Here is a 19,041-nt window from a genome sequence, read left to right as displayed (position 1 = left end):
GAGAGCGACGAGAATAGAAACACTTGGATTAAGTTTAGAGAACTCGGCATATAGTGAGAGTGCATTTGAGAGAGAGAGAGAGAGAGAGAGAGAGAGAGAGAGAGAGAGAGAGAGAGAGAGATTTGATTGTGTCTACTTCAACTAAGATACCTTTGGGTACCACTATGCATGAAGAGTTATTCCGTGGAGTGGTTTAGCACCCTACTCTAACCACTTTTGATCTTTTCAGAGACAGATGTCACATTCAGGATGGCTAGTAAGGGCTTGTTTGCTAGGCAAAGCCTTCTTATAGCAAACATAATCTCATCGGTCATCCTTAACCGCATTGTAGCCGGCATATTGAGGGAGCCAAAAGATCATGATTAAGAATAGGTTCATGAGGCAACCTTCAGTCTATGTAAAAATGCTCTCACATGGGAGGATCCAAAATAGTTCTTTTTCATAATTATTAAAATCTCTTAAAAAAACATTTTAAATAAATAAATAAAGAGCTTTGGCCAAATTGGTCAGCCGGGGCAAGGATAGATTGGTTTGGCCCACCACACAATCCATCTCATGAAACCTCCTTGAATGTTCCAATCTCTGAAAGGCGACTAATAGGATCCCCTAGATTTGGCAAGAATTGGGGTGAGCTCAAGGGTCCAAGTCTCCCTTGAGACTCTGATGCCATATGGATTCTCAAAGAGCATCGAGAGATTGGGGTGGTTGGTGGTGCCTTCGTGTGAACACCCCGACGTAAGTGACCCCTAAGGGGCATTGTTGACAATGGGGCTAACCCCTAAAATTCAATATATATCCACGTGGATTCGAATTTAATGTAGGAATTAATTGTAGGAATATATATATATATATATTGAGTAGGCCCTAAAAAACATTATCCATGTGGATCTGGATTTACCTTTACTTTCTTGGCGAAGTTTTCCATTCATCGTCTTCTGCACGCTTTCTTTCGCCAACTGTGCGCCCGCCATAGCCTATAAAACGACCCATTTTGGAACTCATGAATGATCTCCCCATCGCCTCAAACTCTTCCTGCTCTTTCCATTTCGGGTAAGTTCCTGCTTTTTTCTTGAAGTCTCTTCTTTCTCTTTTTTTTTTTTAATAAATAACTTATCAGTATGTATACTCATCTAATTCATGAATTTATTTGTCAATATGGAACTAGGTCTCGGGAGATTATCCTTTTATTTTTTTCGAAAATGGTTCATATGGCATAAATTTTAGTTGCAAAAATGTATTTTCTCACTTTTGAGGGGGAAAAAAACGCCTGTGTTTGTGATTTGGGGTTATCACTAGGAAGATATTTCAATGGTTTAGGGTTAGGGTCCAGGGTTATGCTCAAGAATTGTGGTTTAGGGTGGAAGTTTAGGGCTTATTTTATGGTTTAGGGTTTAGTGATAAGTGGTATTGTTTGTTGTTGAGGAGTTTGTAGAAAGGGAGACATTATCATGATTTGGAAATTGGTTTATGGTTTTAAAGTTTTTAGTAAGGAAAGGTTGAGGGTTTAGGGTTATGAGTTTTTAGTAACAAAAGGTTGAGGGTTTAGGGTTATGAGAATTGGTTTATGGGTTTAGAGCTTTTAGTAAGAAAAGGTTGAGGGTTTAGGGTTATGAGAATGGTAGATTGTTTACATGGTCTTCCTGGCTATGCATTGCAGATTAGTGTAAGATGCCGCTTCCAGGTGTCCAGCTCGAGAATCGCAAGGTTGCCATTCCCGTGGACCTCAGCAACAAGAGTGCCTTCGCAGTGAGATGGGCTGTGTGTAACTATCTCCACCCAGAAGACACTGTGGTTCTCCTTCATGTGCAGCCCACAAATGTGCTTTATGGAGCAGACTGGGGAGACATGGATAAATCCATTGACATGGGTGATGACAAAGATGACGTCATGCAGCAGCAGAACCTAGAGGAGGGTTTTGACATCCGCAAGTTGGATGACCTTGTATCGCCTTTAATAAATGCTAGAATCCCCTACATGATCCACATCGTCAAAGATCATGACATGAAGGAAAGGATATGTTTGGAAGCTGAGAGACTGAAGGTGAGTGCTATGATCTTGGTAAGCCGGGGTTCTGGTGGAAAAAAGTCTTTGAATACTCGCCTGCGCAGTGTTAGCGACTTCTGTGCTCATCACTGCGAATGCCCCGTGGTGGTTGTACGGTATCAGGGTGATGAAAAGGTTGATGCACTCAAGGCTGAAACTATGGCAATGTGTGTGGAAAGCAAGATGTGAATCACCGAGTCAAATGGATGTCTGACAAAAGCTAATGTAGATATTTTGAGTAAGTTGTTTGCCTTTATTTAAAGAAAAAACCAGATGAACCCATCAAGCAGTAGTGTCCCTTTGAGAGGATTCCGATACAGGTTGTTGTTTTTTGGGCTAGTACTACAGTAATTATCTGCTTCTCTTGTACAAAGCTACACATTTTTTGTGCATTACCATCTTGGATAAAGCTTTCTTGTGAAAATATCTTTGCCATGCATGCTCCAGAATTAAGCAGCGATTCCACCCTTTTGGCTGTCAGACATTGCTGGCTGCTTGTATTATCTCTGATTTGTTCCTGGATTCATCTAGGTATATGTATTATCTCTGATTCAGAATTATAACATCTCGTTGTTATGGTTTGTTCTTCTATAACGATCACATGGTCAGAGCACATACATGAAGAACATATTCGCGTATGTGAACATGCTAGGCCATCTTCCGTTTATGGCATCCCTTTCTTGCTCCTTCGTTGTGTGGTCGCTTTTTTATTTTCTAATATAGCAGTCTAGATGTGCCTTTCTTGCATGGAGAGCTTACCTTAAGCCTCCCCAGTTACAGAGGAATCAAGAGCAGAAGAAGCATTTCTGCCCATTTGGAGGGTGGGGAGACTATATAACCATATGACGTTAGAGTAATTGTCCCCCCACCCACTGTTATGCACATGCAAATGACAACCATGTGTTCATGGGACTTGGTGCCTACGGTTAGCATCAGGTTGCTCGCAAAGTATATCTTGATATGCTGCAATGACACAAAGCATTGGAGGCCCTCCACCCAGGGAAATGCTTCAGACAGGCAGGAAAAGTTGGACCTCAATACTTGACAGAGATCAGAAAGCCTGAAATACTCTCTCTCTCTCTCTCTCTCTCTCTCTCTCTCTCACACACACACACACACACAATAACACCGCCCAGCTGTGTCATTAGATATCAATCTGTTCTTTGTAGCATCAGGGACCTTGAAGCATATACCATGTTTTGAGTGATTATGTAAGATTTTCCCACAGCAGTATCAACCATCATCTACATTCCATGGGGCTTAATACTTGATCTGCACAATGTAACAGACCACAACTTAACCTTTGCATCACTCTATCAGGCAGCTATCATGTCTGGCATAACCAACTGCTTCTCATCATGAACCAGGCAAAGTCGAATTAAGTGTCCTGTGGTCCAAGAAGTCCTAAAAAAGAAACAAATTCTTACATGTAAAATGAAATTATTTCAATGATAAGGTGTCTCAGCAGTGACATAATTTTTCCTGATCCCATAGTTCTTGGAGTCCTCTGTGGGCTTCTGGCACTTGCAGTGTGTGCCTTACATCCGAGTTATCGATAGGTGTGCCTTGGTTAACTGTTGACTCCTGAAATACTAACTCTTATCTGTCACTGGTCTCAAACACTATTTCCATTTAGCTCGCACCACTTGTCAATGTATATAAGAAGACCACTTGCCCGCTTGCAGGGTTGCCACCCATTCTCCTTGTGATCCCATCAACCACACCTTGGCTATTCATGCTCAGCAAGAAGCTCATTCCCCCTTCTGTTCTCGGATTTAACATCATGAAAGAGTCTGTAAAGTGAATCAAAATGCATGTAAAGCTTGCTCTTCATTTAAATAAAAGGGTTGCCCGCCCGCAGGGTTGCCTTGTGATCCCGTCAACCGCACCTTGGCTATTCATGCTCAGCAAGAAGCACATTCCCCCTCCTGTTCCCAAATTGAAAGAGTCTGTAAAGTAAATCAAAATGCATGTAAAGCTTGCTCTTCATTTAAGTACAACATGTGGGTGTACAATCAGACCTTGAAAAAATGGTGTTTCCCTGGGGGCTCACTTACAAAACAAGCTGATAAATGCTTGTACTATCAGCTTGTACTCGTCCACACTGTGATAAGATTTATAATTCACTCCATAATTTTGAATTATTTAAAAAAATATAATTTGGTTACAAATTTGCTACTAAATTAAAAGATCTCCTGTTATACCTTCATATAAATTCAAAAGCTATACGAAGCCATAATGGTCCTCTTGCACATTATTAATAACATATATATGTTATACCTTCATATGAATTCAAAAGCTATACCATAATGGTCCTCTTGCACATTATTAGTTTTCACATTATTAATAGCATATATGTGTTATACTCACGAATTCAAAAGCTATACCAGGCCATAATGGTCCTCTTGCACATTATTAATAGCATATATGAAAATATAAACACAAGAATACAAATTGATCTTAATGTGGCCATATATGGTGAAAGGGGAAAATTGAAGGATATAAGTATCACATACATTGAAGTATACAAAGGTATATAACTGAAGGGGGGTCGTGCATGCAAATGGTGGTGAGTATATGAGTGAAGTGGAGTTGCCATATCAAATTGGCTCTTTACATGCATTTACCAACCATAAATTTCATGTGTCATGTATTATAAATAATAACACATTTAAAATTTAATAAAGCTTGCATAAACACATGCATTAACCTACCATACAAAATATATGCACCCAAATGAATAGTAATATGCAGATGAAGCAAAGATGCAGATAATGCAATCAACAATTCTTTGGGGATCTTCTGCAAATCAGACAGGTTAAGAAAAGATGGCAAGCTGTGCATGTTCACCACGGCAGGCAATTTCATGACCGTGTAAATAGTCAAACCGAGATTCAAAATAATGAAGCCGATGGCCAACAGTTATGAAACGTTATAAGATCAAAACACCAAATTCTTCCCTTGATTTGGCTGAGTAACTCCGTACTCCTCTAACAGTAACTTTGTACCCACAAATATATTTCAAGTTGGGATATTTACAGAGCCGTCTTTAACAAGATTCTCGAGCCACTTACTGTGAAATGCTCATCTAGATTGACTCAAAACCTTTGGCACTACATCACAAAGTATGGGGCATTCTAGCACCCAATTATTGTAGATTCAAAGACATTCACTCAACAACTATGTCAATCTCTAAACTCTGCGGTTAGCATCTACCCATGAGTCCTACTAGGCTATGATAGTAGCCTTAGACTTCAACTTTCAGTGTGAATATAAATAGTAAAGTCCCTAAAGAAGTTACTCAAAACTTTGTGGTACCACCTCATGGCCATCTACCATGCATGAGCATAGCATGAAAACAATTTAACGCATACTCAACTATACAATGAACACTCTTACCAATTTGGTTTAGCACCAAATTGACAAGGTTAGGGATTTATCTAAAATAACAAGCATCTGAGGTTTGTAACTTTCCATAAAATTTGAGCTCGGTGTGGGACTCAACACCTATATTGGTTAAATGAATCTATCACTTTCTTTTGATAAATTTATCACCCCCATTTGACACAAGGTCAAGCGGGCACGAAGGGTTCACCCCTGAGCACTCCGTCTCTAATACATAACAACCCAAGAGATTCGTCTGATCGCTCTCCGGATCAACGCTCACTCTTCTTCTCATAGAAGCCTCGACTAATCACTCCAGATTAGCACACCTTTCTCATGAGGAAGGCAATGATTGTTGGAAAGTGCCCGCGCGCATACAACAATACTATGCCAAAGTATAAAAAATGATCATGATAATGCATTCTGTACTAGCATCAAGATCAAGATTTGTGTAATCATTCTAGATTAATGTCAAATCTAGTGTGGTGGTTTACCTCTAATCTCTTCAGATTAGCTTCAAACATGAGTTTACTTTTGAGCCACCATGTTTAGTCCTAAACTCGCCAAACATGTTAGAATAATCCGCTAAGCTCTCCGGCTTAGAATTCTTTCTAACAAACACAGTCATGGTTTATAAAACTATGTTGGATCCAATGAAAATAAATAACCATGCTCGTTTGGAGTAAAGTACCTCTCACTTTAACCAAGGTAGTAACCCCATCACATACTGGTAATGTTCCACTCATTTCCCAGTACCTTGCAACAACTGGTATGCTCTACAAGGACATGAACTTCGCAACAATAGTAAATAGCAAGAGAGAGAACTATGCCAGCTCTAATACCAATGTTACATCGCCATAATCGTTGCCATAGCACAAGACGTCAAGGAGCTCTAATCACAACCCACCAACCGTAGAGGAATGTAGATAAGTATTCACATCGCCGGCTTATATAGTGGCCTGCCTACCCACACTAGCCCGGGCACCCACGTCCTCCAACCCGAGCACCTCACCTCTAAACCCCAGACACACTCACCACATGCACTCCGACATGTGGACTCCATGTCCGGTGGCCCACGGTCCTCCACCAACCCGAGTGCCTCACCCCTGAACCTTGGACACACTCACCATATGCCCCCCGGCGTGTGGACTCCATATCCAGTTGAGTTCCACCGCTATGGGCAACTCACGCATGCCATTACAGGTTGCATGACATGAACTTGATCACAAGACAAAGTACTTATAGCAAGAGATAAGGAGAACAATGTTGAATTACTATGTTGTAAACCAAAGTTACAACTTAATGGTGTCTGTCCACTCATCGTGTGTGTGTGTGTGTGTGTATGCACGCGTGCGTGTGTGCCTGTACGTATATATGCATGCGATGTGTATGTGTGAGCGTGTACACATGCACATGTGCGTGTGCGTGCGTGCGTGCGTGCGTGCGTGTGTGTGTGTGTGTGTGTGTGTGAGAGAGAGAGAGAGAGAGAGAGAGAGAGAGAGAGAGAGATTTTCTATGTGCGGAAGATTGTGCATGAGAACAGAGAGGGAGTGTGTGTGTGTGTGTGTGTGAGAGAGAGAGAGAGAGAGAGAGAGAGAATTTATATGCATGAGATAGTGTATATGTGGGGAGAGAGTATGTGTTTGCATTAGTGCATGTGTGGGTGTGTACGTGTGAAAGAGAGAGACAAAGAATTTCTATGTGTAAGAGAGTGTATGTGTGGGGAGAGAGTATGTGTTTACATTGGTGCATGTGTGGGTGTGTATGTGTGTGTGTGTGATAGAGAGAGTGAGAAACTGTGAACCACCACACATTGCTAGGCCATGGAGATTGCCTTCTACAACCAGCTTGTCCATATATAAGAGCATCGAATGGGTAGCAATTGCATATAACATTGAACTAAGTGGGCAGCCCTAACATACTGATTTTCCTAGTTTCAAGGGAGTAGAGAGACCTCCTCCTAATATGCATTTTGTCGAGCCTTCAATATATAACTAGTAACATTTTGCATCCTTGGTCTAAGGCCCATTTTACTCATCACTTGTGCAATATAGTCCCAATGTTCCTAGCGTATATCAAAGGCTTTATCAATATCTACCTACATGATAATGACGGCCTATTTTGTGTATTTGGTATATTCAATGCCAATATATGCATTTGCGATGTTATCATTGATATGCCTTCATGGTACAAAACCATATTGTGCAAGATGCAATCCTTTATGTAATATGCAATCCTAGCGTATATCAAAGGCTTTATCAATATCTACCTACATGATAATGACGGCCTATTTTGTGTATTTGGTATATTCAATGCCAATATATGCATTTGCAATGTTATCATTGATATGCCTTCGTGGTACAAAACCATATTTTGCAAGATGCAATCCTTTATGTAATATGCATTTGACTTAAGTGACTAGCATTTTTCTGATAAGTTTGTATATCACAAGCATTAAAGTGATAGGGTGCCAATCACAAATCATTTCGCATAATTGTTTTTTAGGCACAAGCTTGACAAGTCCTTCCTTCCAAGAAGTCGGGAGAATCTCTATGTCCTAATAATGATTTATCATGGAGAGGATGGTGCCTTTCATAAGATCCCAGAATGCATGAAAAAATTCTATAGTAAGATCATCCCATCCTAAAGATTTCCATCTGCCTAATGCTTTCAATGCATCATCAAGCTCATCTTTAGTTAATGGTGTTTCAAAGTCATCAGCCTCTTGTTGTGTCATTATACTTGCCACAACGTCCACAACAACAGAGTTTGATAGGCCACACAAACTTGTGTAGTAGTAGCAGGTGGAGACACAAACATGTCAATGAAATGTTGTAAACATACCTCCTCAAGTTGCAGCTTGTTTGTGATCCATTCACCATTCTATTGCTTTACACGCACTATAGATTGCCTTTGATGAGAGGCATGTAGCCCTTTTTTAGGAACAACCTTTATCAAGCAATGGTTTTTGTCAAGCCTTTACTTGCCATTTTTGAAGCTTTCTTTGGTCATTGGTTTTCAAGGTTTGTTGCGCATACTACAAAATGTTCTTGTGTGCGCTTTTGCCGCACTTGTCGGAGCTAGGGACTTCCCAAGCACCGTGTGCGAGGCACGAATGGCTGCAAGCACACAACTAGGAAACCAGCAAGCTCAAAACGGGGAGAAATGGTGTGTCACTCACCGCTCAGACCGTCGTCGTCGTGAAGGATTCTCGCGCCACGATGAAGAACGAGCCACCGCCGTCGCTCTACCGCCTCGCCGCCGCCGTTGTGCCGCCACGCAATGCTCGATCGCTACACACACTCTCTCTCTCGCACACACACACACACGCTGAAGAAGGAGATGGAGAAGATGAAGCAAGAGCGCTCCTTGTATTCAACACTTAGAGAATGAGAGGTTTTAGGTTACATTTGACTTTTATATGTGACTTGGCCGTTCACACATGGGTGCCCAGCCCTTATCGTGAAAAAATTCGAGGTGCGCCTCTCATCGGCGATCACCCAATCCCCTTACCCTTTACATGTGGTGCCAACAAGCCCGGCCCATAAAATAATTATATGACATAAAAAGTAATACGTCTCAATGTCCGCCATAGGTTAATGACATTTTTTACAAACAATGACGACCTCCCTAAAGCAAAACTAGTATCGACCCTGATGCCATGTTTACCACAAGGCCGCCTCCAGGAATCTACTAGCTCACCTTAGGCAAGGCTACCCCCTACCAACCCAAGGCATCAGTGTGGAGTGGAATACTCCTCGCCTACCAAGTGTCAATAGGGCGATAGGCCGACATGAAAGCACATAACAGACATACATTGCCATTTTTTGTAGGCCTTTCTATTTATTTTTTATTTATCTCTGGATTTTTGCTCCCAAATTATCATGCGTTCTTACATCTTTTCGACAAAGGGGTAGAAGCTATGTCTTAGAGGTCAACACACACGGCCAGGTTGTTTACGCATTAAGATGGTTTTTCGATAATAACCAACATGGCCCATAAAGCGCTGGACTCCCTTATAGTTGGTGGGTGGGGGCAATTCCAGAATGACCTTGATTTTACTGTCGTCGGTGGAAATCCCATTTTTGGACACTATATGCCCTAGAATAACTCCGTGTTTAACCCAGAATTGGCATTTGAAAGGATTCAATGAGATGCGATATAATCTACACCTTTCAAATACTTTTCATAAACACATCAAGTGCTCGCCCCAAGAGGAATGAACACAAAGATAATCTAAGAAGGCTTCACAAAAGTCCCTTAGATATTTCTTAAAGGCTGTGTTTATCAATTGTTGGAATGTTGCAGGTGCATTGGTTAAGCCAAAGGCCATGATGCGAAAGGCAAACACTCCAAACTCCGTTATAAAAGCTGTTTTAGCTTGGTCCTCTACTGCAATTGTGATCTAATTATAACCAGAGTACCCGTCTAAAAAGTTATAAGCCTCTTTGCCTGCAACTCTTTCAAGCACATGTTCCGAATATGGCAAGGGGTAATGATCTCTTCTGGTGGCTGCATTAACCTTTTTGAGATCAACGCACACTTTGAGTTTCCGATTTTTCTTTGGTACAATGACTATCGGAGAAACCCATTCTGAGTGCTCAATAGGGTATATGAATCCGCATTTTATAAGCTTTTCAATTTCCTCTTGTACAATCTTTGCATACTTAGGATTCATTGGGTAGGGACATTGCTGGACTGGTTTAGCACAGTGCTAATCATTGGAATTGTGTGTTGCACAACATTGGTTGGAACACCCTTTATATCATGGTATGTCCAAGCAAATATGTCCTTGAATTCTTTAAGAAGCATCTTAAGTGTAGCTTCTTCCATCTTGGTGAGGTTTTGAGCAATAAAAATAGGTTTAGACTCCTCATCTGGATCTGCTAGTTCTATCTCCTTAACTACCGTCGGGCCATTGTAGACACTGCTACTCCCATTGGTAGGCGTTCCTTGGGCTTTTGTGTAAACGACTTTACGTTTCCCTGTGGTAAAAGATTTGAAATGCTCGGGTGCGGGGTGTAAGTCTACCGGTTCTTATTGTGCCATGCTTTTTTCTTTAATTTTCGCTTCCTTTTGTTGCCGAGCTAACTCTCAGTTTTGACGCCTTCTCGCAGTATGACTTAGTTTCGGCTTCTCTTCGATTTCTAATTGGGCGATGTCATGAGGTTGCAGACTACACAACATGACACCTTGGAGGTATTCTCCCCAATTATCCACTAACTTCCGATGAGCGTCATATGCTCCTACATAACTAAGCCATTCTGCAGTGGATCTCTCTTTGTTTATTCTAGCTCGTACATTAGCTCGATAGTGTTGTCGCTTATGTCTCGTCTTCTTCTTACCTAGTTTCTGATTTTTGTTTATCAGATTCAGACTCACTTGATCGATCTTCACTTGTGCCCCCCTCACTCCTCGGATGAACTGTAAGAGGTTACGGTCCTAGGCCTTGAGCATGTGGCTTCCACACTTGGGTGAATATTCAATTCATACCCCTATCAGGCTCAGAGTTAGTTTCTTCTTGAGATTTAGACTCGGAGTCTTATTGGTTAGAGTCTTCGCTACTTTCAGTGTCAAGGGAGTTTGCCACTTTCTTGCCATCAGAAGTCAAGTGCATAACACCTATCATGTTTACTGGCACTAATGGTGGCATATCTTGCCCCTCATGTGTTACCCAACTTGTGCCTCTCTATTTTCCCATGTATCTATGGTTGCCGCTAGGTGTACCCAATCTACGTTATCTGACTCAGTCATGCCCGGTAGGACATCCATATAAGGAGAATCTTCCCCATCATCGGTCTCTTTTTTGCATGTATAGCAATACTTTAATGGGGCTGAGTGAATAGTGGTATCCGATTGAGTATCAATGATAACCTTGCTTCCTAAAGGATGTGCGCGACCATTCTCAAGATCAACTCGAATGACAGAGTCTCGGAATTGTAAGTAGACATGGTTTTTCAACCAATCATGCACCATTTGTACTTCCCTCATAAAAAGACGTCCTAAGATCATTTGATATGACATAGGATGCTTAGAGAGATCCATTACAATGAAGGTATGCCTTACCTTGTATCCCAGAACCTTGATCTTAAGGTCCCTTAGCATTCCAATAGGTTTAGCTATAGTTCCGTTTGCCATCTTAACCACTATGTTTGTGACTTCTAGGTGAGGTCTTCCCATTGGAGTTGAGATGCTACACCCCAAAGCATACCCTCACGTATGTATTCTTTCCAGAACAATCTCTTGAGAGTGGGATAGTGAGTACGCTCTTCAACCCTTAAAGTTCGATACCAATCTCTGGCTTTTCCACTCAAGGTTAAGCCTAAGGCTTTACACTTATGTAGCTCATTGTGCTCTTCCAAGGAATCACACACGTGTTCAAAAACTTCAATGTGCTTCCTAACATCTTCGTTACCACCACTGAAGTTGTGAGTGAGCTTGGCAACTTGTACCGCCTTGCTTCTAGGCTCTCTCTCAGGTATGCCATGCATGTTTTTCGCAATAGATCGTCCGATCATTTGAGCAAACGCTGCTAGATCACCTAAGTGAGTAGGCATAGCTGGTGGAGGCACTTCTGGGGATGGCCTAGTTGATAGGAGTTGGCATTAGTCTTGGTATGTATGCAGCTGACATAGGATATGATATGTGACTATGCATAGCTCCTCTTGGATAAGGGTTCCGATAAGGCATTCGTGGAGCATACGCCATTGGCATAACAGGAGGCGTAGGAGCTACATGAGCATGAGTAGCGATAGGTATATATGGTCGATATGCACTGGTACACATTGTTGTAGGTACTGTACCACTAGGTAGCGGTGTTGTACTAACTACAGTGGTAACGGGTGCACTTTTCGTCATGCTCATCATTGGAGTAGGCATTGTGGATTCCTTAATGGAAAGTTGAGCCAAAGTTGGAAAGCTAAAGTTACTGCTCGTGGGCTCAACCTGCATTGAGACTCCAGGCTAAACAACATACGAAGGATCTACGAGACTCACCGAGAGGGTTGGTTGTCTAGCCTTGCCCGTATCCAAAAATCTCATAGGGCCAGTTAAAACTAGGTCCACTCCCCTATTCTGCCTCTCAAATTGGATAATTCTATGGATAACTTCACATATCATTTGTTGTTGTTCATCTAGATTGGTGGCACTAGATGTAGATCGTATGACTTCTAACCAACCTACATTGTATGTGTAACCCGTTGTATAGGTCAGACAGAGTCTCCGTGTGTAGGTCATATTCCTAATTTTCATTGAGAAATATCCCATCTAAACTTGGCGTGCCAAAAGGTTCTCTCAAAGTGGGCGCAATGTCACTTCTTGTGGTTTGATTTCTAGGGACCTCTACTTTAGGAAGAGCGTCAGAAGGTGGTAGCTCAGTAGGGCCTTCATTAAATGAAGTGGGTAGAATATCCACATGGACACTCTTTGGGAGGGCAGGGTCTACATGAGATGTGAATGGCGAAGCTACTTCCCCACCTCCTTCGTTTACTTCACTTGTCGCAGGTTCAGAGCACGTAGCTCTATTAAAAGTCTCTATTAGACGACTAAACATGCTAGATCCGGGTTGTGGAGCCCAAACTGGCACGTTTTGGCTTGCTTCCTCAGAGTTCTGGGTAGGATGCCCTTCCATGACTTCAGAGTCAGAGGACGAGTCACTAGCCGCTATTCGTGGATCTTGGGTTGCACTTCCTTGGGTTCCAACTGAAGGCCAAGATGCTAACGTGGAGGGATGGTGTGAGCCTACGTAAACTGAAACGCTTTCTAGTTGCTCAGACTCTAGCACTCGACCAGAGCGTAGATGCATGTGACGTGGGTATCCCACACAAGTGGTTTCTCAGGTGTTTCGCATCCCGTTTTTACTTGTTTTTGTCTCATTTTCAACCTGTTTTTACTCCCTTACTTATGGTCAAAACAACTGGACTAAGGCGTGTGATAGCTCAAGACGAGCGTATCGTTCAAGGGATCATAGCGTGCTTTACAGCACAGTGTTCGCCTATCCGGAGCTCCTGTGGCCCTCAAAACACTCTATTTGTGCCTGTGGGGGAAAAGGTGAAGGCTTTGTCCCACATGCCCACTCCACTCCTTGGGGGGTAGACTATATAGAGAGCTTCACTCCCCTGAAGCTTTCACTTGAGAGAAAGCTATGGAGGCTCACTCTCCTATATATATATATATCAAAAGACCGAGGTCGGGGTCGGGGTCAATTGGGGGTTTTTTCTTTTTCAATTTTTTTTTTCAATAAAAAATTTCTTTCCACGTGGGTTGGGTTGATTTAATTTTTTATTTTTTATTTTTACTTTTTTAATTATTTTTTAACTTTTTTTTTCTTTTTTAAAAAAAACTTTTTTTCCTTTTTTTTTGCTTAAAAAATGTTTCTAGAGAGAAATAGCCCTAACTAACTTACTAACTTGCTGCTCAAACAGCTAACACACAGAACTAAAATGTGCAGAAAATGAAGACAACAGAACAGAAAAAGACTGAAGAACAGCAGCAAACACACAAACACGCCCGCCGTGCCGCCACGCAATGCTCGATCGCTACACACTCTCTCTCTCTCGCACACACACACACACGCTGAAGAAGGAGATGGAGAAGATGAAGTAAGAGCACTCCTTGTATTCAACACTTAGAGAATGAGAGGTTTTAGGTTACATTTGACTTTTATATGTGACCTGGCCGTTCACACATGGGTGCCCACACATGGCCGGTCGATCCTAACCCATATCCTGATGAAATTCGAGGTGCGCCTCTCATTGGCAATCACCCAATCCCCTTACCCTTTACATGTGGTGCCGACAAGCCCGCCCCATGACTCAGAATACGTAAAATAATTATATGACGTAAAAAGTAATACGTCTCAATGTCCGCCACCATAGGTTAACAGTTCTGCTCATGGGCATTCAAAATTCTATGTTGGTTGATTTCTATGTGTAATGTTGAATAAGGTGTTTAGCAGTGGTGGTGGACACTCTTTGTCTTCCTTCTTGCCAATACCATATGCCATAATCCTATATAATAGCTTGCATTTTGATTTACAAAGCTATACCAAGCCACATCCAAGTCCTCATGCATATGCATAGAGGATGCAAAACATCTCTCACTCTTTCCGCAAATGATATATGCATGAGATAGCTATTGTGAAAATCAACAATCTTGGATTCCTCAAGGAATAATCACATGTGTTCATTCCAAAATACAATACCAACAACCATAGTGGTAAATGATCTGAAAGCGACAGAGTGAGTGATCTAGCCACATTTTAGAAGTGAATACATCATATTGCACTACATTCAAAAGATCCCAACAATCTAAACATGCCCAATAATCAATAATAGCATTATGATGGAAGGTATAGCCCTTATCATGCATCAAAACTTGTTTCCAAAGATCACATGCATGTAAATGCATGTCTCTTTTTAGCTTGGTTGCAGGATTACATGTTAGCTTTACAAATCTAAATTGCTTCCACAAAATGCATACACTTGACATGAGATATTATGGCCAGGACAAATCTTATTGCGCCAGATCAGATTATTAGACATCTAGGCTATCCCATAGGCTGGTTGGTTTCCCTTAAGGATAAGACATGCTAGGTTTTACAGAAATTGAATCACAAATTCGATTATTAGAAGCTTTCCACATGGCCCTCTGCATGTTCAACTCCGGATTGTTTAATCCATTCTTATGTTCAACTCTACTTGCCTCTTTTAGTTTTTTGGACTAAAAAAGATATTGATAGTTTCATGTCAACAGCTTTGGAATGTCTATGGAGAACCATAGCTGATAAAAAGACGCTCATGCTATTGAAATATGAACTTGTTTGTACGCCTAAGATGCATGGTGGTTTGAATATTCTCAACATATCATGTGTTGGTCAGAAAAGCCACTATGATTACTAATTTTTTGCAATAAAAATAGCAATGGGCAATTATGCTAGCCACCTTATGTGCACATATGCAAACCTTAGCATTTGGCAATTGGATCCCTACACACTGGGACATTGTTCTTGAATGTTTTGATGGTAAAATACCTGGCTATCCATATTCCACTAGGCTTATTCAGGAGTGGAAACATAACCTCTCAAACTTACATTGGTCTGGTAAGCATGCTGACACTAGAAACTCTCTGGCTTTGGAAAGTAGACACGGGAGCAGAGTCTCTAAGGAACCACTAGCATTACTGGAACCTCAAAAGCCTTATTTTCTACCCAACAAAGATATAGATGTGAATGGACATGTTCTTAGCTTTCCTTAAGGAAATCATCAATATGATTTGGGCATGATCATAGACTTAACATGGCAAGAGATTATGCAAATAATGCAGTCTATACAACCTATTCTATTGCTTAATGCACAAAATAGGCTAATGGATTGGAAATTAGATAGATAGATGCCTGGTTATAAGCCTATCTCATTTGATCAGTTGACTATAGCTAGATCATATAAGCTGATTATTCCTCCCCCATGGATTACTGAGCCTAATCAACTTTGGCGGATATCTAAGCCATTGCCTTACTAGAAAATATATAGCTAGAGCTGATTATTCCCCCCCTGGATTACTAAGCATGCTAATAAGCTTTGGAGGATATCTAAGCCATTGCCTTTCGAAAAACAAAACCCCCTTTGAAACATAGAGTTTTCCTATGTAGATACGAGGTTGGGGTGTTTCCTGTGGGTATACTACTAGCCAAGAGACATATTGCCTCACCACACTGTGTTATAGGTACTATCATGCATGAGAAACAGCGCCTCATTTTCTTTTGGCACTATCCATATTCTCATGCTCTTCTTAATAAGCTTGCTAGATATTTGAAGGCTCGTTTTCGTCTGCACTCTTTTTCTAAGCAATTTTGGCTTTTTGGCAGACATTCCAATGAATTATCAGACTACTCATAGTTTCTTATGTGGATAAGATTGTGGGAACTATGGAATCTCTAGCATGATCGAAATGAGTGATACTTTACCAAATCGATCAGTTAATACCTATACTTATTTTAGACACTCTTTGAATGAATATCTCCATGACTCTTATGCCTTGGGTGAGATCACTACTAGGTAAATATATGTGTTTTTCCACTATTTCTAACTTGTCCTTCCTTGTGGATAGACATGCTTGTACCATACCTTGAGTAATTAATTAGACATTGGCTTCAGAAAAAAAGTGTGTGATAGAGAGAGAGAGAGAGAGAGAGAGAGAGAGAGAGAGAGAGAGAGAGAGTTGAGAGAGAGAAAGACAAAGAGAGAGAGAGAGAGAGAGAGAGGCCTTGGGGCGGGGGGGAGAGAGAGAGAGAGAGAGAGAGAGAGAGAGAGAGAGAGAGAGAGAGAGAATAAAAGTAAATTTTAATAAAATATAAAGTAAATATATATATGTATGTGTGTGTATTTTTATTTACCTGTGTGTGTGTGTGTATTTTTATTTACATTTATAAATATATACATGTATGTGTGTGTATACATGTGTGTGTGTGTGTTTTTTTATTTACATTTACACACACACACACACACACCCCTATACACGTGTATATGAATATGTACACACACACACACACACACACACTATACTATACTATACTATGTATTATGCATATTTTGGGAGGGGAGGGGACGCGTGGTAGTTGGAAGAGGGCCAAGTGATGGGGTAGGGGGAAGAGAGAAGGGGGTGTGATGGGGGAGGGGAGAAGCCACGTGTTGGGGAAGAGAGAGAGAGAGAGAGAGAGAGAGAGAGAGAGAGAGGGGCTAGGGGGTTTGGGGGGCGGAGGGGAGGGGGGGAGGGAGAGTAGAGGCCACATATTGGAGAAGGGGAAAGAGAGAGAGGGGGAAGTAGAGGCCACATATTGGAGAGAGAGAGAGAGAGAGAGAGAGAGAGAGAGGGAGGGAGAGAGAGAATATAGGGGTATGTTGAGAGAAGAAAACTTAAATAATTAATATAATACAAAAGTATAAAGATATATAATAAATAAGTAAAGATAGTAAATCTATACTAATATAATATAAGATAATATGTAACTATAAATAAGAAAATTAAAGAGAGAGATATATATATATTATAAATATGATTATTTAATATAAATATATATAAAAATAATAATGTAATATATAAATATACATAATAATATAATATAATAATGATATATAAATCAATATACATATAGTACATATATAATATAATAATGATATATAAACCAATATACATATAGTAAATATATAATACTATTATATTAATACTGTTATATATAAACACATTCGCACACATATGTACACATATACCCAGTCACATAGGTGCATGTGGAGGGGGATTGTGTGTCTGTGTGTGTGTGTGAGAGAGAGAGAGAGAGGGGGAGAGAGAGAGAGATGGGTGTGAGAAGAGAGAGAGTGCATATGTGTAAGAGGGAGAGAGAGAGAGAGAGAGAGAGAGAGAGAGAGAGAATTTCTATGTATGAGAGAGTGTATATGGGGGGGGAGAGTGTGTGTTTGCATTCATGCATATGTGAGTGTGTTTGAGTGTGTGCACGTGTGTGTGTGTGTGTGTGTGTGTGTGTGTGTATGCGTGCATACATGTGTGTGTGTGTGTGTGTGTGTGTGAGAGAGAGAGAGAGAGAGAGAGCCGCTTAACGTCGACACATATGGCTCTGACTCTATGTGCTTCTTGTTTTGCTGTGAACATGGATCTGACGTAGGCTTTTTACCTTTGAAGGCAGCCTCTGAGGACCCTTAAGGAAACAAACAAGTGATAAAATTAGTGCTAGAAATAAGCATCCCAAAAAAAAATTTAAACATGAAAACAAATAACATACAAGAACATGAATCTTTTAACGTTTTCATTGAGCACGAATCATTGGATGCATATAAGTGCAAGAAATAAGCATCCCAAAGGTGACCCTCGTAATATTTTGATTCAACATGAATCAAAACATTTTGATTCAACATGCATCCATGATTCAACATGAATCATGGATGCATTCCAAACCTTTTAACTTTTATTCGTTTTTATTGAACTCTTCTTTTGCTTATTGGAGCATAAGTTTCCTAGAAGGGTATAATTATACGATAAAGGCTATTGTACAATGCATAGCCGTAGGTATAATTGTATGATATTCATGCAAGAAAGACGTGGTTCTTCTAGGAGATTACATGCATGCAATAATTTTGCAACAAGCCATGAGAGGCTTTATAGACAAACCTTTTTGTTGAACATGAATCATGGATGCATACCAGAGGAGCGTGCTTTTTTGGGGGGGTTTTTCTGGCGAGCATTTTCGAGCAAGCGCTTTTTGGGAATCACAGGCGAGTGGATTCCAAAAAGATACTCCCCCCTTCCATGAAGAGAGAGGGGGACGAAGCAAGTTGGAGAGAGCAACATGACATAATTATTTAAGAGGGAGAGGGCGATAGTGAGCCAAAGGGAGTGAAAATAGAAAAACATGTCAATATCACATCCTCTACATTGAGGTTATTGGTTCAAACTAAAATAAAACCAAGATCATTTCATGACAACTTCCAAATACAAAAATGTGAAAACTATCACTATGGGCCTCACTTGTTCTCCGGGGTGTAGGAACAAAGTAAGCGAACGATGTTCGTACCCTTCTGCACTTCCTCTAGCAAGACACGCTCA

At 40.9% G+C, this 19,041-nt stretch overlaps 1 pseudogene across 1 annotated transcript; it reads left to right on the top strand.

Annotated features, from left to right (window-relative positions):
- Positions 1–911: 911 nt before the first annotated feature.
- LOC147633450 (universal stress protein PHOS32 pseudogene) lies at positions 912–2,416 on the top strand (annotated as a pseudogene). Its single transcript, XR_015267121.1, has 2 exons — positions 912–1,050; positions 1,658–2,416. The product of XR_015267121.1 is annotated as a universal stress protein PHOS32 pseudogene (transcript).
- Positions 2,417–19,041: the final 16,625 nt, after the last annotated feature.

The sequence above is a fragment of the Cibotium barometz genome, chromosome 12 (genome assembly GCF_041138505.1).
Source record: "Cibotium barometz isolate CiBa-2024 chromosome 12, ASM4113850v1, whole genome shotgun sequence".
Taxonomy (NCBI): domain Eukaryota; kingdom Viridiplantae; phylum Streptophyta; class Polypodiopsida; order Cyatheales; family Cibotiaceae; genus Cibotium; species Cibotium barometz.
The sequence above is the reverse complement of the archived record's forward strand: the minus strand, read 5'-3'. Positions and strand labels throughout refer to the sequence as shown.